The 22,499-nt window shown below is 43.1% G+C and overlaps 1 pseudogene; it reads left to right on the top strand.

Annotated features, from left to right (window-relative positions):
- The first annotated feature begins 6,690 nt into the window (after nt 1-6,690).
- LOC136456339 (uncharacterized) lies at nt 6,691-20,422 on the top strand (annotated as a pseudogene).
- The last annotated feature ends 2,077 nt before the right edge of the window (nt 20,423-22,499 follow it).

The following is a 22,499-nucleotide window of genomic DNA, read 5'->3' as shown; positions in this document are numbered from 1 at the left end:
GAATCAAATCTTAGAAGATATATTGAGAGCGTGTGTCATCTCATCTAAGGGTTCATGAGAAAAGTGGTTGGCCCTAGCTGAATTCTCTTATAATAATAGTCATTAAGAGAGTTTCAAGATGGCACCGTTTGAAGCTTTGTACAACCAAAAGTGTAGAACCCCATTGAATTGGGTTGAAGCCGATGAAAGGAGATATTATGGAATTAATTTTGTTCAAGAAGCTAAAGAACAAGTCCATACTATCCAAACCTATATGGCCGTAGCTCAAGCTAGGCAAAAAAGTTATGCCGATCGCCGTAGAAAACCTATCGATTTTGAAGTTGAAGACTTCGTTTATCTGAAAGTCTCACCTATGAAGAGTGTCCAATGCTTTGGTGTAAAGCGAAAGCTTGCGCCGAGATATGTCGGTCCGTTTCAAATTATAGGATAGAGTGGTAAGGTAGCATACAAGATCCAATTACCTCCTGAGATGAGTGTTATCTTCAATGTCTTTCACGTATCTCAGTTGAAGAAATGTCTTCGTGTCCCTGAAGAGAGAGTTCCACTGGGGGATATTGAGTTAGAATCTAATTTGACTTTTGAAAAAAAACCGGTCCGAGTAATTAACACTCATGAGCGAGTGACTCGGAGTCGGGTGGTCAAGTTTTACAAGATCATGTGGAGTAATCAGGGTAGTCAACGCGATGTGACTTGGGAAAGAGAAGATTATTTGAGGGAATGGTATAAGGAATTCTATCAACAATGGTACGCTTGTCAAATCTCGGGATGAAATTTTTATAAGGGAGGAGGGCTGTAACACCCCAGGTGCTTGGCTTCCACATTTGCACTTGTATTTCATAAACATGAGCATCATTCATCCATTCATGAGCTTGGATTGTTGAAATATGCTTTTGAAACATTGCAACATATTGTTATATGCCATGTGTGTTTGTTTTATGAAATGAATAGTGTGCAACACTCAAGTGCCACATGTGCAATTCACTTTTGAAACATGTCATATACTTTAGTGAAACATGGTTAGTTAGTACTATACCACAAACTCATGAAACATATGAAACATGGCTTTGAAACAAAAGTAACATTTCACTTGTTCTTCCTTATTTCAATACATGTGATGCTTGATTTTTGTGTGATCACTGTGTGGTGTGGCTAATTATCCTCTTAAATAACTTAGCTACACTTAGAATGTTATTAGGAACAATGTTCATGTTGACCATGTTGCCTAATTATGCTTTCAAGTAATGGTTTGACTTGTGTTGACCCCTAGAGCTCTTTTCTTTGACTGTTTAAAAAGTACAACTTAAAGTGTTTGCATGTCTAAGCAACCTAAAGTAAAGTTATAGCAAATTATATAAGGAACAAAAGTTATTTTATAACTACCTCATGAAAATGTGCAGAACATGCTAAAAATGGCCCACAAGTCAGTTTTGAGGTCTATTTAGAAACTTAGAATTTTTCTAAGTCTTGGAACTGATTTTCAGTTTCATGTGTCGATGTTTGGAGCCTTGTATCTCACCAATCAGGCCGAACCAACTCTAGCTCCAATTAGAAAAGTTGTAGTCCTCACCTAGATCTCCAACTTTGTCAACTACACCATGAGCTAGATCATCACAGTTTAGGAGTTATGGTGCGAGAAAGTTGCGCTGTTAGTCAGCACCGATGAACGCTGAATCGAAAACTTCAGACTAGCACAGTGGCCGACCGCGTCAGAGCTCGGCCGCTGCATGGAGGCCACCCATCACCGACGTCCTACCTAGCTAGGCCACGTTGGGCTATTGAGCACCTCATCACGCCCACACTCACCTCGGCTACACCCCTGCTCCATTTGCTTCACTCCCGCGCGTGCTTGAGCCACTGAAGCCACTGCCATCGCCATTGGCTCCGTCGTGCTCGCCACTGCACCACAGCTAGCAATATCCCACCTAGAGCTCCGCTAGCACCCCACGAACCTCATCGACATTCTCTCTAAGCTAGATGAGCCTTAGGCGAGGGCCTTTGGCCAATTCCGACACCATCGCCATGATCGTTACCTCGCCGGAGTTGCGCTCACCGTGGCCGACCATCACCGGAGCTCTCACTCCTTTCCCTTCCTTCCCTCGTCTTCCCCCACTAATCCTAAAGCTCATACCGAGCTTAGCTACGGCCTACATGGCTGGATTTCGCTGGAGCACCGTTGGAGCCTCACCGCCGCCTGCCATGCCCGTCGTCGCCCTAGTTAGGCTTCAGTAGGGGTTGAACCCAAGGCACCTTTAGGCACGGCTCGTCGTGAGGAGCACGCCAGTGCCCTCGGTTTCACTGGAGGAGTCGCCGTCGGTGAGCTAGCGCTGCTCCCACGCTATGGCTCTGCTTTTCAGTCACTGACGCGTGGACCCGGCTGACCAGTGGACCCCGGTTGTCACTGACTTAAGGATTGAAAGCTAGTTCAAATATTTTAGTTTTGAATGCTGTTTTGTAAAATTTATATCTCTAGTTTTGTAGATCCAAATTGGATGGTTCCAATTTTGTTAGGATCTTGGTGAAGTGTAGTATTTAGAAAAATATAATATTAGCACTTATAGTAGAGTTTCTGGAAGAATTAAATCGAAACTTGAAATATGTTTTTAAATAGATGCAAACTTGTTTAATTCATATCTAGAGTTCCTATGCTCCAAAAATTATGAAATTTGGATGGTGAGCTTTTCTTGATGAGTATAAGCTTTGGTAAAAATTTGAGAGTCAGTGCATGAATAATTTTTGAGCTATAGATTTTCCTTTTATTATTAGATGATCCTTGTGTGAATTTTAATAATTTATCTATGAATCCAATGACCATGAAATTTATTGGAGGTTGTCCTAGTACCTTAAGGATGTTAAGAAAAATATAAAATCTATTGCTTGACACTTTTCACTAGAGTTTCCTATTTATGTTATTTTAAGCCTTTATGTCTTGTCATTTTTGTGTAGGATGTTATACTTATTCAAATGATGTGAAATTTTTACAGTAGCCTACTTGGAGCATGTAGTACCTATTATAATTTTTGTAGATTAGATAGTGTAGTTTTTATATATGTTTATTATTCCTCTTAAATAATTAAATAAATTAAGAAAAGAATTAAAAGAAATAAATTGGTGATGAACACCTTACTTTCTGGTGTTCTTTTGATATGTGTAATGAGTTAGTAAAGTTAGTTTTGTCTATTTATATATTTGCAACATAAGTTAATAATTATTTTCTTGCATTATGTATTTCTGAATAGTTCTGGGAACTTTGCAAAGTTCACTATAATAATTTAGTTTTCTGGGAAAGTGGTAAATACAAAAGTTATAGATAACTTATGTCTTTAGCTCCTGTTAAAATTTGGTGGCATTTGGCCCAGTAGTTTAGGAGTTACAATCGTTCATAGTTAGATCACAGTTTTACTTGCTCTCTGTCTTGCTGGGACCTGATTATGTGGTTCTATAAATTCGACCTGGTAAAGGTTGGAATCATACATGGAGATCTGAAAATGAATTGTAGGCAATTTCATAAGCTTTCCAAATTGTCTTGTTGCTTGTCATTTTGATTTATAGATTTCCGATTATGATCAGTTTATGGTACCGCTGTATAGTTCCTATTTTACTGAAATACGAATGTTTGTGTGTATGCTTTGGTGTAATGTTCTTGTTGATTGTTTAGGTGCTAGCCTAACTTAAGAACATGCTTAGGTGCAGGTACTAGGTCCTTAACTGAAGATGAGTAATTGTATATTAGGTTATATAAACTTAGTAAGTTAAAGTAATTTGAATAGAGCTTAAGTTAGAATATGTGGACTGCAGTAAGCATGTGCATTCCCTGAGCATCCCTAACTTCGTTTATGTGCATCCATGATATTTATCTTGAGCATATATGCAATAGGTGTGCCGGAGGGAGTGATGCTTTTGGAGTTCGAGGGAGCAAGATAGGAGGAGGAGCCCGAGGTACAGGCCACCGACGAAGCAGCCGTCGAGGAGGAGTTGCCCGAGTGCCCCGACCACCGCCTATCCTCTTTCCTAAAAGGTAAGTCCCGGAGTATATTAAGTCTCCTATATTTTTACAAATATCTTAAATATCTTTTATCATTGATGATGCATTAAGTATAGGAATTGGTTGGAACTAATTATTGCATTATATATCTATTCTTGTCCAGATATCGCACTTGAATCCTATTTAAGTTTAGGAACAGATTAAATACTTAGCCATGCTTAGTGCGATAGAAGTCAGATGATTTCCTGTCACCTGCGAGCTTTAGGATGAGGTGGGTCACGGTTGGCTATATTTGCTATCGTGGAAAAGAACCATGTTAATAATGAATTAAGACCGGGCAGAGTCTTGTGTAGGTTTGGACATAGTGACTCCGTCTGTATCGTTTAAGGATTGATACGCTGTACGTCCTTATGTCATGTTGAACATATCCTAATATTTAGCTGGCCGGATAACTCGTTCCGACCGCGAAGCCTAGTAGCTCGATTCAGGCCGGGGACGTGAGCAGTTAGTCGCAATCTGGATGGCAGTAAGGATGTGCGGAGAGCCATTGACGTAAGCCCAAGGGCGGGTTAAGTCACCGAGCACTCATGGCAGAGTGGTTCTCTGATTTTGCGGCACTGATCAGATTCGCGACTTCTGAATTGTACCAAAGATTACTTGTTTGCGACCCTGACGGGGGAAGCAGGGTTTGTGTTAGAAATACCCCTCCAGCTGGATAGGAATCGATTCAAATCGCTGTCTCTCCTGGATAGTGAGAACTTGACTGAGCAGCGGCAACATAGATTCACTTAATTTAACGATATGGTTAAATGAAGAATGATGATAAAGTTGCCACAGTTTATACCTGGTATGGTTAATAATGTTTGCATCTTAATCAAGTGATTGCTTAGTATATGTGCTAACATAGATGACAGGATAATGACTAAAAGTCACTGCTAGCTCAGGTTAAGAGTTGATCATTATTACTTATGCTTTTCCGCAAAAAGAAAGTGTCAGCCAGATTCACTAAATTAAGTTATGCATGATTCTTGGTGTCAATTATTTTGGTTTTCGATTGGTAAGTCTAGCTGAGTACATCTCCGTACTCAGGGTTTATTCCCTCTTGTTGCAGATGACCTTTTTTATCAGGGCTTCTATAAGTACTGTCTCCACCCGGTGGGTGACGAAGACTAGATCACGGGCATGATATCTGTTTATCTTATCTAAATGCTTTTGTGGAATGTGATCGGCAATCCGGTACTTGTATTTGAACTCATGTGTGTGAGTTAAACTATTTGCTTCCGCTACTTTACAAGACTTAGTTTGTAATCTATCTGCGAACTGTTTGTGAAATGTTGTAACGTGTGATGTGTTATGTTGAATTACTGTGATTTTGGTTGTATGCAAGTTGGTTTGAAATCCTTCGAGGTTTCAGTTGACTACCGGGTTTATATGGGCTTAAATGTAAGAATTTGATCGTTTCGACGATTGTTTTTTACGTGTGCTCTTATAAATTGATCGGTTCTACGACACATATTGTATGTAGAGTAGAAGAGGACGAGGTAGTCAATTCTTAATTCGATGAATAAAGGTTCTGTCCCAATCGAACAAAAGCAAGTGACAACAAGCTTCGATTGGAATGCCATGGATTTTCCTGTTTAGAGGTTGAGTGGAGGCGATGATGGGTACTGTATCCCATTACAGTTCGGATTCACAGTCTGTTCAGTCAGGGCTTATCAGCCAGTTAATAATATTTTTTTCTCATAATAAACCAGCATCAGTCGGACTTATCAATCCAGAAATCAACCGATGAATAGACCGTCGAGGACGAGTGTCAGATCACGCTTGCTTTAGACATGCTTGTACTGGCGTACCTGCAGTGTGCAGGTACGTAATACTGTAACTGGTAATACGTAAACCAAACACCACACACATATCGAGTAAACTAGTTTGCCACCTTTTTCTCTCGTTGAGCTGTGCTGGTGCACAAAGAAGAATTACGCGGGAAGCTGACCTGTATTTGCTCACGAGAACCGTAGATAACCAAGGCCACGTTTAGGGCGCGTTTAGATAAATTTTTTTTTATTTCGGCTACTGTAGTATTTTCGTTTATATTTAGCAATTAGTATTTAATTATGGACTAATTAAGTTCGAAAGTTTCGTCTCGCGATTTCTCACTCAACTGTGCAATTAGTTTTTTTTCGTCTACATTTAGTACTCCATGCATCTGCCATAAGATTCGATGTGACAGGTATTGTGCAAAATTTTTTGGGAACTAAACAGGCCCCAGTTCGACAGAACCGGCGCCGCCAAACACACTGTAGCTACACTGTGGGTATAGTGTCGTTTTGTTTTAATTTAGCGTAGGTTCAAAACGTTTGTCTCGCAAAGTACAACCAAACTGTATAATTAATTTTTTATTTGTCAATATTTAGTACTTCATGCATGTACCATAAATTTAATGTGACGAAAAATCTTCTTTTTACATAGTGTCAAAGTTAGAAATTTGGTAAAACTAAACAGGTCCCAAACAAACATCCAGAAAATTCGAAATTGTCCTTGTGCACTGAAGTCGCACTCTCGCAGTACCCGGCTCACACTCGAAGGGAGAGACTGCATCATTTTCCACTGCTACGCGGGCCCAGAAGCTGTAGGACCCACCTGCCTATTTATTGTTGGCTAGTTTAGCCTGGGAGAAAAACATTGTTCCTGCCCTGTCATTTGCTCCCCTCCTCCTCCGTGGTCCGTGCCACCACGGTACCGCCCCAGGTCCCCAACCCAAACCCTGCTCTCCGGCAGTCGAGCCCGAAGGCCGAGCCAGACCCTAAACCCCCGTCGACTCGTCGCCGTCTTCTCGGCGCGAGCAGCGGTGATGCCTCCGTCCAAGTCCAAGCGGCGGCGCGGCGGCGCCTCCTTCCGCGGCCGGAAGAAGCAGAAGCGCCTCGACGCGATCCGCGACGTCGCGCCGCCGCCACCTCCCCCGGCGCCCCTGGGCGGCGTCGGCGGCGGCGGCGATTCCGACTCCGACTCCGACGAGGAGTCCATCCGCCGCAGCAAGCGGGTGCGCCGGGCGCCGGTCGTCCTCGACACATCGCCGCTCCCTTCCCCACGCCGCACCAGGTCTCGCCGCGGCGGCCGGGTGGGCTCGAGCGGGAGCTCGCGGAGGGGGAGCTGGGGCAGGGCGCGGCACGAGGCGGATGACCGAGGGAATGGAGGAAGAGGAGGACGATGAGGGAAGCGTGGTGTGGCGTTCGCGGCTGAGGGATAGGGTTAAGGGGAAGGCCAAACTGGAGGGGCGGGCAAGGAGGCTGTTGCTCGAAGATGAAGAGTACGGGGAGGAGGGAGAGGGGCAAGGGGAGGAGGAGGAGGAGGAGAGGAGGAGGAGGAGGAGGAAGAAGAAGAAGAGGCCAGGATGGTGGTGGTGGACGTTCGCGAGAGGGCTGAGGACGATGAGGTGAGCAAGGAAAGTGGATATTTGCAGTTGCAAGGGAGGGAAATAACAGATAGAGAGATCAATTTAACAATCGATTTGAACTTAGACACACATGATGCCGTGGAGGGTGACAATGCAGTAGAAAAGGAAGAGGGAGGAAAAGGAGAGAAGGTTGGGGTGGAAGAGGTGGCGGCAGAGCAAGAACAAGACGAGGAGGGGCCAACAATAGTCACTAGAAATGATCTAGAAGAAGGCACGGGAGAGGAAATGGTGGTGGAGGAATGTTTGCAGCAGGAGGAGGAAACTGGAGGGTTGGAATTGCCTGTATCAAGAGGAAACGGTAGTGATGAACTACCATGTGGTGAGAGCAATGAGGAGGTTAGGGCCAGCAATTCAGGCAGAATTGAGCAGCTTGACATGAACAGTGAACATACTGCAGAAGAGAGCAACCTTCCAGCTGAGCAGCAAATGGAACTGCACCCATCTAGTCCTGGTGAGCAAGATGGAAGAAGTCAAACAGGATGGACAGTCGGTTCGTTTCCCAGATGCGGTATTGGCTGAGGATGGTCCAAAAGAGAGGATGAGGAATTCCTCGGTTTTAGCTGAAAACCAGGGAGTTAAGGTGGTTAAAGAAGGGAGGAGGTGTGGGCTCTGTGGTGGAGGGACTGATGGGAGACCACCTAAGATTGCATTACATGATTCTGTTGACAGTGAAAATGAAGCCTATGAGGGGGCTTTACCTTCAGAGGAGCCCAACTATGATATGTGGGATGGATTTGGTGATGATCCTGGATGGTTGGGAAGGTTGTTGGGTCCAATTCATGACCGCTTTGGCATTGCACGTGTCTGGGTTCATCAGAACTGTGCTGTTTGGAGCCCCGAGGTCTGTACCTGCAGTATATACTCAAAACTCTTATGTTTCATTTGGATATTTCTGCAAGTTGCTCCGATACATCTTATTGTTGTAGTTTGGTACTGTTGTACACAGGCAACAATGCTCTTGTCAACACTCTCAGTTGTCATTCTCAAATAGTAAGCTGCACTATTTTGTTATGGTCTTATGGATCAACATTGCTTGCTCTGTATTACTTCCGCTGAAGTCAAACAGAATGTGTTGCAACTTGCAAATGGAATAATTTTAATCCTTCACTGTACTGCATGCTAGTGATACCGATGCGGGTTACTGTTGTTTGAGAATCCATTCTTATCTCCAAATTTCAGGTTTACTTTGCTGGTTTGGGCTGTCTAAGAAATGTAAGAGCTGCGCTTTGCCGTGGAAGGCTTCTCAAGTGCAGTCGATGTGGCAGACCTGGAGCAACTATCGGGTGTCGTGTTGATCGTTGCCCGAAAACCTACCATTTGGTAATTAATGGGTCTTAAACATACTCCCTCTCTTAAAAAATACAAGGCATATTTGTTTTGGAAAAGTCAAAGGTTATGAATTTCAAACAATAATTAATACTCCCTCCGTTCCAAATTATAAGTCAGCTTTGACTTTTTTGATACATCAGTTTTGCTATGTATCTAGATATAACGTATGTCTAGATACATAGCAAAATCTACGTACCAAAAAAGTCAAAGCGACTTATAATTTAACGGAGGGAGTAACATTTATTAGTATGCTTTTGTGAAATTATACAATTCGATTCATATTTCAAAAATGCTTCAGACTATGTTGGGTTTGTGGCTATAAGTGATACAATTTGTAAGAGTGTGTTCAATGGACAGTCAAACCTGTTAATTGGTTGTAAGGTCGGTAGCAGATGAGGCTGCACTGTGGTGTTCAGCTGGAGCTCCAAGCTGCTGTTCATGGGTTAATCCAGTAGTGTCTCTTTGTTGTTTGTTTGATCTGTTTGTGGTGTGCCTCTTGTAAGGAATATATGTTTGAACTAGTTTGTATTTTCTTCTACAATGAAATGGTATGCAGCTCTCCTACATATTTGAGAGAAAAAAGTGAAACAGTGGGCAAGGTCTATCATTGAAGACTGAGTAAAAAAAACATGCCTTGTATTGTCGAATGGAGGGAGTACTTTAACTGTTTAGTGTGCTGTTGCTGTCTTTTGGCCCCATGTTGGCTGGTGCTATATCTTAGTCAGTAGTGGTTTAGCCTTCCTGCATCTGGTCCCTTCATGACCATATGCTTGAAGGAGTTTACTTGCTTTTACGTTTCTAAGCTGGGATGATCTGGAACTATTTGTAATCTCGTTGCCCTGGTAATGAAATTCGGTTTTACCGTTGTGGAAAAGCTGTTTAGTGTGCTATTATTGACCTAATATTTAGCATTTTTCCATGTGTAGCCTTGTAGTCGAACAGAAGCCTGCATATTTGATCATCGGAAGTTTCTTATAGCCTGCAATGATCATCGCCATCTTTTCCAACCCCAAGGAGATAAGTATGTTGAACTACTCAGGAAATTGAAGATAAAAAAGATGAAGGCAGATATCAGAAAAGTGTCACATGATGCGTGGAGAAAAGACAGAGAGGCTGAGGAGAAATGGTTAGAGAACTGTGGGGAAGATGAAGAGTTCTTGAAACGTGAGGGCAAGAGGCTAAACAGAGATCTTTTGCGAATTGCACCTGTTTATATAGGAGGAGGCTCTGAGAACGAAAAGTCATATCGCGGTTGGGAATCTGTTGCTGGGCTAAGTGATGTTATTCAGAGCATGAAGGAGGTGGTGATGCTACCTCTTCTCTACCCTGAGTTCTTTAGTTCTTTAGGTCTTACTCCTCCGAGAGGTGTTCTGCTTCATGGCCACCCTGGTACCGGTAAAACACTTGTTGTAAGGGCACTCATAGGGGCATGTTCTCAAGGCAACAGAAGGATTGCTTATTTTGCTCGAAAAGGTGCTGATTGTTTGGGTAAGTATGTTGGTGATGCCGAGAGGCAGTTAAGACTTCTTTTCCAGGTAGCTGAGCGATGTCAGCCTTCTATCATATTTTTTGATGAGATAGATGGTTTAGCACCTTGTAGATCCAGACAACAAGACCAAACACATAATTCAGTTGTGGCAACTTTGCTCTCATTGCTTGATGGTTTGAAATCACGAGGCTCAGTCATAGTGATTGGGGCTACGAATCGCCCTGATGCTATTGATCCTGCCCTTAGGAGACCAGGAAGGTTTGATCGTGAGATATACTTTCCACTACCAACCTTTGAGGATAGATCTGCTATTCTGTCACTGCATACAAAAAATTGGCCAAGTCCTATTTCAGGTGCATTCTTGTCATTTGTTGCTAGCCAAACTGTTGGATATGCTGGTGCTGATCTGCAGGCAATTTGCACACAAGCAGCTATAAATGCTTTAAAAAGAACCTGCCCATTACATCAAATTTTACAATCTGCCGAAAAAGGAGTTCCTCATGGGCGAGTTCCTCTACCAACAGTTCTTGTTGAGGAAAGAGATTGGCTAGCTGCTCTTGCAGCTGCTCCCCCACCTTGTTCACAAAGGGAAGCAGGGATTGCTGCAAACGATCTAGTTTCCTCACCTCTTGATTCCTGTTTTGTACCAAGCCTTCTTAAACCATTGGTACACCTTCTTATTTCTTTGTATTTGGATGAGCGTGTATGGTTACCTTCATCCCTTCTTAAGGCATCTGGCTCTATAAAGGAAGTGGTGTTCTCATCCATGGAAAAGAATACTGTACCCCGCACTTTATGGCCAACTTATCTTAATTCTTTGATGAAGCAAAAAGATATAGCAGATAGAATTGGAACAATCTTGTCAAGCTGTGGTCTCGTAGCTGCACAACTAGGAAATCATGGTTCAATGTTGCCGAGTGATGTTGAAACACAGGAGAATTTTTGTGGCAGCAGATTAAATCCCACTGGTTTGCATATGAAAGAAGGGCTACCACATAAGTTATCAGGCTTTCGAGTTTTAGTTGCTGGAGCACCGAGATCAGGCCAGCAACACCTAATTCGTTGTGTTCTTCATGGTTTTCTGGGCCAGATTGTAATACACAAGCTTGACCTTGCAACTATGGTGCAGGAAGGAAATGGTGATATCCTTAGCGGGCTGACACAAATTCTTTGTAAGTTACTATGTTTCCCTTAGCTTCTTTTACTTTGGAAATATTCACTACAAAACAACAATTGACTCTTCATTTATATTTTTCATGTAAAGCTGGTGACAATATTTTTCACCCTAACATTTTTGTTTATTTACTTTATGCTGTCTATGCATGTGAATATATATGATGAGGTGATGACTACGAATGTGAAAGTGAATGCCTATGAAAAGAATCTTCATACAGGAACCAAGTATAACTCGATTCAAGCTTTAGTTTAGATGAAGTTGGAGATACATTTTGTTGTTGTAAAAGCTGATTACCTAAGGACCTACAATTAGATGAAGTTGGAGATGCATGTATACTATTTTTATTTATTTATTTATTTTAGTTACTTGAGTTTCCTCTCTTTTCTTCGAGAGTCTCTTGCAGACTGGAAGTTACTTGCATTCATTACTTTTTTCCCATGCGTTTGTGTTTAGTATTGTTTATCTCATTTATCAATTTTAACGAAACTTTACATATGCTTTGAAGACTGATTCCCCACACAAGTTATGATGTTTTTATTGGTTTAGTTGAATTATGACATATATTGCTATATCTAGGCTCATGTGGCTCCTGCACCCTAGCCCTACAGTGGTTCTGGTATGCTGCCACAGATGTGTTCCCAACACTGACAGGTTTATTGTAGTTGGAGTTGAAGAAATGCATATGTTGACCACACCGCATGAGAAACAGCAACATTGTATGGCTGTTGATATAGTGGTGATACATTAGTTTAAAATCATACAACACAGCAACAAATTGACCTGAGGCCTTTTTATTTTCGCAAACAAGGAAAGTGATTTTATTCTTGTTCCTCTCCTAAGCATGCAAAATATCTATGACACACACATGCTCTGAAAATTAATGCAGCACATAGATTATGATTCGTTATGGAATGAATGAAAGACCAACCTACATCTGGCTTGATGTAAATTTACAGACTTAGTTTAGCTTAACCATTGTCCTATTTCAGCCACACTGTCAGTTTACAAGCAAGTGCAATTGATATAATTGTGACATGCTGATTTAAATTTATGCCAACACATTGAACTGCACATCCTTTTATGAAATTAATTGATGTTGTCTGTCATTCCTTTTTTAATTGATTTGAAATAATTTATTGGCTCTATATTACTGTTATGCTAAAAATCTTAATTTCTTATGAGTGTTTATTGATATCGTCTTTTGTTTCCCCCCTTTCTCTTGATCAGTGAAATGCCTAAACCTTGGAAGATGCATCATCTACATGCCTAGAATTGATCTGTGGGCAGTTGATCAGGCCCATAATCAAATAGAAGATAATATGCTCAATACGGGGGCAAGCAATTTAGCATCGTCCACCACTGATCACAAGAAATGTTCAGAAGTTTGGAATGCATTGATTGAGCAGATGGATTCATTGTTAGCTTCTGTATCAATAAGTGTTCTGGTAAGCCGCCTGATACACACTTCACACCACATGCTTCTTCGCTGTTTTATTTTTGTGTAATTTACTGTCCTTTTCCCCTGTAAAATGTCGAAAAAAGAACAATTCATGGTGAGCTGATGGGAAAAAATACTTAAACTTTAGGTTATTGTCATGTGGGGCAGCTGGGGGTTGCATGGTGACTAGATGGGGCGCAGTTACCACAGCCAGATTTGGTCAGCAAAGGATCAGCAAGGATTAGTGGCTAGTCTACAAATCAGGGCTAGAAATTAGGAGAATTATTATCTCAACATAGCAGGTCCCAAGCCCTGGTAAAGGAGGAGGGTATGTGATAGGCAGTGGCGAGCCAACGTTAAATCTAGCCATTCTAATGGAGATGAAACCCGAAAGAAAACCGTTGGTGCGTAACCCTCTTATCGACGCGCCATATCGGAACTCGGGTATGGTGTTAAATGAGTAAGGGCCAGGTCGTCACCCGCCGTGACTGCGCCGTGTCGCGATCTGGGCACGGTGTTAAGTGAGCAAGGATCGGGTCGTCACATCCTTAGTAGGCGCGCTACATCGGCGTCCGGGTGTAGTGAAAAATGAGCAAGGGTCTTCACATCTGAGTCGACGGGTGCTGAAGGGTAAGGAAGCTAGTCGAACCAACTAGGATCCGTTTAGGTAGTTGGAATGTAGGGTCGCTTACAGGTAAATTAAGAGAATTAGTTGATACCACGATTAGGAGGCGTGTAAATATATTATGCGTTCAAGAGACTAAATGGAAGGGTCAGAAGGCGAAGGAGGTGGACAATACATGTTTCAAGCTTTGGTACACAGGGACAGTTGCGAATAGAAATGGAGTAGGAGTTTTGATTGATAAGAGCCTCAAGAATAGTGTGGTGGAAGTGAGAAGGCAAGGAGATAGGATTATCTTAGTCAAGCTTGTCATTGGTGATATGGTCTTGAACGTAATTAGTGCGTATGCCCCCAAGTAGGCCTCGACGAGAGTGCTAAGAGACAGTTCTGGGAAGACTTAGATGGTCTGATTAGAGCTGTACCTAGTAGTGAGAAGCTTTTTATAGGAGGAGATCTTAATGGGCATGTACGTACTACAAGCATAGGTTTCGAGGCAGTTCATGGAGGTTTTGGGTATGGTAGTAGAATCAGGAGGGGGAGGAAGTTCTGGACTTCGCGGTAGCTTTTGACCTGATGATAGCTAACACTTTCTTTAGAAAGAGAGAATCTCATCTAGTGACCTTCAGTAGCGGACAACACTCTAGCCAGATTGACTTTGTCCTCACAAGAAGAAAGGACAAACGATCATGCTTGGGTGCAAGGTGATACCAGGGGAGTGTATTGTTTCTCAACATAAGCTTTTGGTGGCCGACTTTCGTTTTCAGGTACGTGCCCGTAGAGATAAACAAGCTAAGATTGAAAGAACAAAGTGGTGGAAACTAAAAGGGGAGACGTCAGAGGTATTCAGGGAAAGGGTTATCAAAGATAGCTCTTGGAAGGAAGAAGAGGACATAAATAACATGTGGGAGAAGATGGCAACCAACATTCGAAAGGTGGCCTCAGAGGTGTGTGGAGTAACCAAAGGAAGTGGAGGCGAGGCTAAAGATACTTGGTGGTGGAACGAGGAAGTCCAAAGGGCTATTAAGGAGAAGAAAGAGTGCTATAGACGCTTGTACCATGACAGGAGTGTGGACAACATAGAGAAGTACAAGGTGGCAAAGGAGACTGCAAAGCGAGCTGTAAGTGTGGCAAATGGTAGAGCGTACGATGATCTTTACCAACGTTTGAGTACGAAGGAAGGAGAGAAGAACATTTATAAGATGGCTAGGGTTCGTGAGAGAAAGACAAGGGACTTCAACCAAGTTAAGTGCATTAAGGATGAAAGGGAGCATCTCTTGGTGAAGGAGGATGAGATCCGACATCGATGGCAAGAGTATTTTGACAAATTGTTCAATGGTGAGAATACGACACATAACCTTTCAGTTGGATGACTCTTTTGATGACACCAATAGGCGCTTTGTGCGGAGAATCTAAGAATCTGAGGTCAGAGAGGTGTTGAAAAGGATGAAAGGAGGTAAGGCAATGGGACCGGATGGTATCCCAATCGAGGTGTGGAGATGCCTCGGGGACATAGCTATAGTATGGCTAACCAAGTTGTTCAACTATATTTTTCGATCGAACAAGATGCCTGATGAGTGGAGGAGAAGTATATTGGTACCGATATACAAGAATAAAGGGGATATTCAAAGTTGTACTAATTACCGGGGAATTAAGTTGATGAGCCATACTATGAAGCTATGGGAGAGAGTTATCGAGCATCGCTTGAGAGCAATAACGCGGGTCTCTATAAACCAATTTGGTTTCATGCCTGGAAGGTCAACCATGGAAGCCATTTTCTTAATAAGACCAAGTTATGGAGCAGGTATAGGAAGAAGAAGAAGGACCTACATATGGTTTTTATTGACTTGGAGAAGGCTTATGATAAAATACCAAGGAATGTTATGTGGTGGGCTTTGGACAAACATAAAGTCCCAACGAAGTACGTCGGGCTCATTAAGGACATGTACAACAATGTTGTGACTAGAGTTCGAACAAGTGATGGAGACACGGATGACTTTCCGATTAGGATAGGACTATATCAAGGGTCAGCTTTGAGTCCTTATTTGTTTGCCTTAGTGATGGATGAGGTCACAAGGGACATACAAGGGGACATCCCTTGGTGTATGCTTTTCGCGAACGATGTAGTGCTAGTTGATGAAAGCCGGACAGGAGTGAATCAGAAACTGGAGTTATGGCGGGAGACTTTGGAGTCCAAAGGTTTTAGACTTAGTAGAACTAAAACTGAGTATATGAGATGTGACTTCGGCACTACTACTCGGGAGGAGGAAGATATTAGTTTGAAAGGTCAAGTAGTGCCTAGGAAAGATACCTTTCGATATTTAGGATCAATGCTACAGAGAGACGGGGATATTGATGAAGATGTTAGCCATAGAATCAAAGCAGGGTGGATGAAGTGGCGGCAAGCATCTGGTGTCCTATGTGACAAAAGGGTACCACAGAAGCTAAAAGGCAAGTTTTATAGGACGGCGATTAGACCTGCTATGTTGTATGGTGCAGAATGTTGGCCTACGAAAAGACGACATGTTCAACAGATAAGTGTCGCGGAAATGCGTATGTTGCTGTTGGATTTGCGGTCATACAAGAAGGGATCGAGTTCGGAACGATGATATACGTGATAGATTAGGGGTAGCACCAATTGAAGAAAAGCTTGTCCAACACCGGTTGAGATGGTTTGGACATGTCCAACAGAGACCTCCAGAGGCACCGGTGCAGTAGTGGTAATCCTAAGCCAGGATAGTAACGTGACGAGAGGCAGAGGAAGACCGAAGTTGACTTGGGTAGAGGCAATAAAAGGAGACTTGAAAGGATGGAATATACCCAAAGACTTAGCCTTAGATAGGAGTGCTAGGAAGACAGCTATTCACGTGCCTGAACCTTGATTGCTTCTGCTGGGTTTCAACTCTAGCCTACCCCAACTTGTTTGGGACTTAAAGGCTTTGTTGTTGTTGTTGTATTATCTCTAGGTGGTTAGTGGCCTATTTATATCCATGTAATCATCCTTGGATGAATCAAGCAATAATCAGACAATTCTACTCCTAGTCTCCTTCCTCTTCAACATATGGCGCAGAGGGGAAAAACCGCGCCCCGAATCCAATTCCCCCAAATGCTCTAGTGTCCCTCCACGCCGACTTTGCCCGGACTTCCTCCTGGCAATGGTTATCTCTATTCCCCCAACCCCCATTGATCTAAGGATCATGACAGTTATTAACATGTCGGTGATTGTGATTAGCATTGACTGAATATTGCCACTGCAATTTTATTTTTTTACAATATAATCACCTAGGACCTCCATCCCGATAAAGATCCGTTTCTAGCTCTTTTCTTGGTCAAAGTATCTAAAATTTGACCAAGTTTATAGAAAAGAGTATCAATGTTTATGACACCAAATAGTTATATTATGAAAATATATCACATGACGAATTCTAATGACACTTATTTGGTATCAAAAATATTTATACTTCGTTTTATATAAACTTGGTCAAACTCAAAATGGTTTTACTAGGTGCTATGCTAGGATTGCATTCTTTTCAGGATGGAGGGAGTAGTTTGTAATTTGTTCTTTTTATTTAAGGTATATGATAATTATCTTGGCACCTATGTTTCCATCTAAAAGGTAATGATCTATGCCAAGGTTTCATCTTGTTTGGGCAAATTCTGGTACCTATTGTAGTGCTGATGACCGTGTGGTTATGACTCGTTCCTCGTGAATACTTAGGGCTTCTGATTCTCTGTGTGAAGTGATTTTATGAGATAGATGGTTAGTGATTCTCTAGGATAAACTCTATGGTGGAAGTGATTGTATGCAGGAAGTGAATCAGGGCGTACCCAGTGCAGAGAGCTCCCGCTCTGTGCGGGGTCTGGGGAAGGGTGTCAGTGGCAAGCCTTACCCTCGCCTGTGCAATGCGAGGAGACCGCGACTCGAACCCGGGACCTTCTGGTCACAGGCGGTAAGACTCTACCGTTTGCACCAGGCCCACCCTTCGCAGGAAGTGAATCAGGAGAACCTAATTTTCCTGCGCTCACCGCTCTCAGCCCCTTAGTTCATTTCAGAATCAGCCTAGAATCACTTCTATGTAAACTATCGTTTGGCAGCCTCAGAGCTGCTCTCAGAGCTCTGCCAAACAGGCCCACATAGTGCATATTTTCCTTTCGAACAAATTATGTTTTCTCAGCTCTATGAAAGCATTGATAATACCTACATTTTCATTTTTTTTTATAACATCGGATGACAAGCTAACATTTTGTTTTATAGTCCACTAGTGACATGAGGTTTCAAGATCTTCCTAGTGGAGTAAGAGGTTTCTTCAGCACACATGTTGTGGATCAGTGCTTTGTTTCTTCGGAACACACAATACCAAGATTTTCCGTGAATATTGACAACCGCTCTGATTGGGATGAGATGGTTGATTCATGTGCTTTGCAACTGTCACATGACTTGATTCAACATCATGTTCAATTTTTGCATGACCAATCTCATAAGAATGATAATCATGATCAAAAAGAAGTGTTTGCTTCCATGAATATTAGTGCAGAAGGTGAATTTTCCAGTGAGAATGAGCGACCTTTGGATGGAGTTGCTTCCAAGGAGAATCCAACTCAGCAGGCTGCAGGCAGAGCTCAGCAAGAGCCTTCACCATCCAATGTGGAAGATAAAGTAGAAAATGCTCAGAATGTTTTTGAAGACACGGTTCAAAGAAATCCTTCTAGTAGAATTGTAAAAGGCAGTGAGGCATTTGCTATTGTTGCTTTTGGAATTCAGATACTGCAGCATCCTCAGTTCTCAAAACTTTGTTGGGTTACGTCGAAGCTACAGGAAGGCCCCTGCACTGATATAAATGGTCCATGGAAAGGCTGGCCATTTAATTCCTGTTTATTGCATAGCAGCACCTTGCCTGGTAAATCACTAAATGGAGGGGACAATGCTGTAAAGGGAAAGGAAAAGACTGTCTGTGTGAGAGGGTTGGTTGCTGTTGGCTTATTGGCTTATAGAGGTGTCTATGGATCTGTTATTGAAGTTTGTGCTGAGGTGAGAAAGGTATTGGAATTGTTAGTTGGACAGATTCAAACTAAAATTTTGGAAAAGAGAAATCGATTTCGGTATTTTCAAATCCTATCTCAAGTAGCTTATCTGGATGATATTGTGAACAGCTGGGCATACACCTTCCAAAGGTAAGCCAGAGCTTTAAGTTTTTTATTTCTGTTGATGCCACTCCTTTCTTACTGCTTATAATCAGATCAGCAAAAAATTATTGGTGCCTTCATGGTGCTGATGTAGATGATTGGCTAACATTTTTTATTTATTTATTCCAATCTACAGAACACATGTTGATACCAGGACAGGAACATCCCGCATGAAGAGTTCGAGCGCCAAAGAGTGTCAAAGGACCAAGTATGCTGCAGAAACCAATGTACAAGTTGCTCCTGCTGGCATCCCTGCAGAGGTTCAAGACATTCCAGCCCAACATACTCAGGACTATGAAGTGGTTCCTGGTCCTACTGAGATGCAAGACAATCCAGTTGAGCATACTGCGGACCAACTTGGAATCCATAAGATGGACTGTGACCTTGATGATAATCATGTGAAATCTGTTTCCAGCAACAGCAAGGATGCAGTGGAACACGATCATGCCCATTCAGCTTTACCTGAGGTGCATAGGGGCAACTACACATGCAGATACAATTACAAATGGAGAACCCATTGGAGCAAACAACGATGGGAAAGTGTCCAGGTTAACCTATGATGAAGATAACCACAGACCAGATATTCAAAGATCTGAAAATCACACAGAATCTGTGGAAGGTTTGAATGATCTGCAAAGGGCAGGAGATTCCGTTGGATCCTCTGCAAGTATTGACAATACAGGATTACCAAGGAACTATGTTTCTTCTGAAGCTCATACTAATGATAATGAGTTGAAGAGGAATGGTCTTGCGAATGATGTTGAATCAAGTCATTTGATTGATGGTAAACTGCAAGACGACATGAAAAATCTTCCAGTTCCAAAATCTTCATGTCTCTACAAATGTTGTTCTGCATGCTTCCAATCTGTTTATAAGATGGTTCATGATATTCTCTCAAATACTCTAAGGCCTAATCTGCATTGCTTAACAGCTGATGATATGCATGACATTCTGTCATCATGGTGCTTGAATCTATTAGGGTCTGTTAGAAAATTTTACAGCTCACATGATGAGGCCAGCTGCTGCAGAAAATTTTGTTAGAATGCACAATAAAGAAACCCACTCAGAGCATTGTGCTTGTCAGAGTGATATCCATCTTCCAAGAGAGTGTGTATGCCACTTGGAAAGCAATGGAGATGCTGAAACTGCAAATACTGATTGTCATCCTCTATCAGGACAGAGTTTAAGTTTTTTCTTTAAAGATGGTGTATGGATGCCATTGGATCTCACTGCAGAAACAAAACTTCATTGCAGCTTCAGGAGATTCTGTGTTTGCTCAATATTAGGAACAGTTTCTATGCTCAGCTAGATCCTCAGTTCATGATATTGTCTGATGCAGTTGCCAAAGTACATATAGTACTCTAATGCTCTAGGTGCCAACCCTAAGGACCTAAGTTGGCTAGTGCACATAACACAAGATCATCAGGATGTCTTTGGTTGATTGGAATTTCTCACCCTTGATGCAACTTTTGAGCTAGCTCTTGTTGCACATAATTGCCTCTACCTGCCATGATCAGTAGTGGAATGCTGGCTGTTGTAGTTGCTTCGTCGCCTGGATATTAAAGAGAAACTAAGATATTAGCCTCCATCTTTTCCAATGACTCATGTAGTGTGGACTGTTGTTACTGCTGGAAATTTCACGGTTAGCTGATGACTGGCGCCACTTCAGTTCTCATTGTAATATGTATTATGGCTCAATTAAGTCATCAAGTTGAAACATGATTGAATCATACTTGCATTTTGTTCTGTACCTCCATTCTGGTCAGCGGTATGCTTTCTAATGGGCAACTAACATTCAGTGAAAGGGATTGCATGGAAATATTGGATTATATATATATATATATATATATATATATATATATATATATATATATATATATATATATATATAATCCATGGGAGAGGAGATCTCGTGGCTTATAGAAACAGAACCAACTGAGATCTCATATCTCTCTAACCAAATACTGGGGCCGGCCGGCTATACCAGGCTCGGGCCAACCATATATACACGCACAACACATATACATTCTAACACGCCCCCTGCAGTCGCAGCATCGATGAGTCGGACGTTGAGACTGGATCTGAAACTCCGTGAAGACAGAAGTTGGCAGCCCTTTGGTGAAAATGTCGGCGAACTGAGACGTTGTTGGGACGTGAAAGACGCGGACAGCTCCAAGGCCCACTCGTTCTCGAACGAAGTGAAGATCAATCCCAATGTGCTTGGTACGCTGATGCTGAACGGGGTTGGAAGACATGTACACGGTGCTGATGTTGTCACAATAGACTAGGGTCGCCTAGCGTAGAGGTCTGTGCAACTCAGCGAGCAGCTGGCACAACCAGGAAGCCTCAGCGACGGCATTGGCAACAGCACGATACTCAGCTTCAGCACTAGAGCGGGAGAGTGTTCTGGTGCTTGGAGGACCAGGATACCAGGTTGTCGCCAAGGAACACAGCATAGCCCGATGTAGACTTACGAGTGTCGGGACAACCAGCCCAATCGGCATCTGAGTAGACCACAAGCTTAGACTGACTATAAGCACGTAGATGAAGACCCAAGTCCAAGGTGCCACAGGACGTAGTGCAGGATGCGCTTCAATGCTGCTAGGTGAGGCTCGCGTGGGTCATGCATATGGAGACACCTGTTGAACAGCGTATGCAATATTGGGCCGTGTGAAGGTGAGATACTGCAAGGCTCCAGCGAGACTTCGGAAATCCGTAGGATCTGAAATAGGTGCACCATCAAGCAGATAACTTTGGGTTGAGATCAACCAGAGTGGAGCATGGCTTGCAGTCAGCCATGCCAAGCGCGATCTAGGATATCCAACATGTACTGGTGCTGTGACTGGAACAATCCAGAGGCAGTGCGCTGAACATGCATACCCAGAAAATGATGAAGCTCGCCCAAGTCCTTCATAGAAAATTCTTGCTGAAGGGCTGTAATGATGCGACGAAGCAGATCCATAGAGGAGGCAGTCAGCACAATATCATCCACATACAGCAAGAGATAGGCATTGTCGCTACCATGATGAAATACGAATAGCGAGGTATCTGACTTGGCCTCCACAAAACCCTGGCGAAGAAGAAAGCTGGCGAAGCGATTGTACCATGCACGAGGCGCCTGTTTCAGCCCATAGAGAGACTGATTCAGGCGACACACGAAGTCCGGATGAGAAGAGTCTTCAAAGCCTAAGGGCTGAGCGCAGTAGACTATCTCTGAGAGATTCCCGTGAAGAAAAGCAGTTCTTCACATAAAGCTGATGCACTGGCCAGTGGCGAGAGACAGCGAGAGAGAGAACCGTCCGAATAGGTAGCAGGTTTCACAACAGGGCTGAAGGTCTCATCATAGTCAATGTCTGGGCGCTGAGTGAAGCCCCGAAGAACCCAACGGGCTTTGTAGCGCTCGAGGGAGCCATCTGCCTTGAACTTGTGCTTGAACACCCACTTGCCAGTCACTGCATTGGATCGAGATGGCCAGCGGAATGAGATCCCAAGTGTGATTGGCAAGAAGTGCAGAGAACTCCTTGCATAGCTGCACGCCAATTGGGGTCGGCGAGAGCGGCGCGGTAAGTCCGCAGGATGGGCGACAGTGGTGCCGCCTGAAGGACTAGCCGATCCACTGGTTGGCGAAAGCCGGCCTTACTGCACGTCCGCATGGCGTGCTGATTGGCCACGGGGACGACAGGAACCGCTCCAGCAGGGAGGTGCGCAGGAGAAACCGGATCAGCGGTGATCGGTGCACTGGCCGGAGAAGCAACACCGGTGGCGACATGAGTAGTGCTGGTAGTCGGTGCAGGTGCTGGCGACTGTACACCAGGTGAACAGGAGGC

The sequence above is a fragment of the Miscanthus floridulus genome, chromosome 6, assembly GCF_019320115.1.
Source record: "Miscanthus floridulus cultivar M001 chromosome 6, ASM1932011v1, whole genome shotgun sequence".
NCBI lineage: Eukaryota > Viridiplantae > Streptophyta > Magnoliopsida > Poales > Poaceae > Miscanthus > Miscanthus floridulus.
This window is presented reverse-complemented; position numbering and strand designations above follow the sequence as displayed.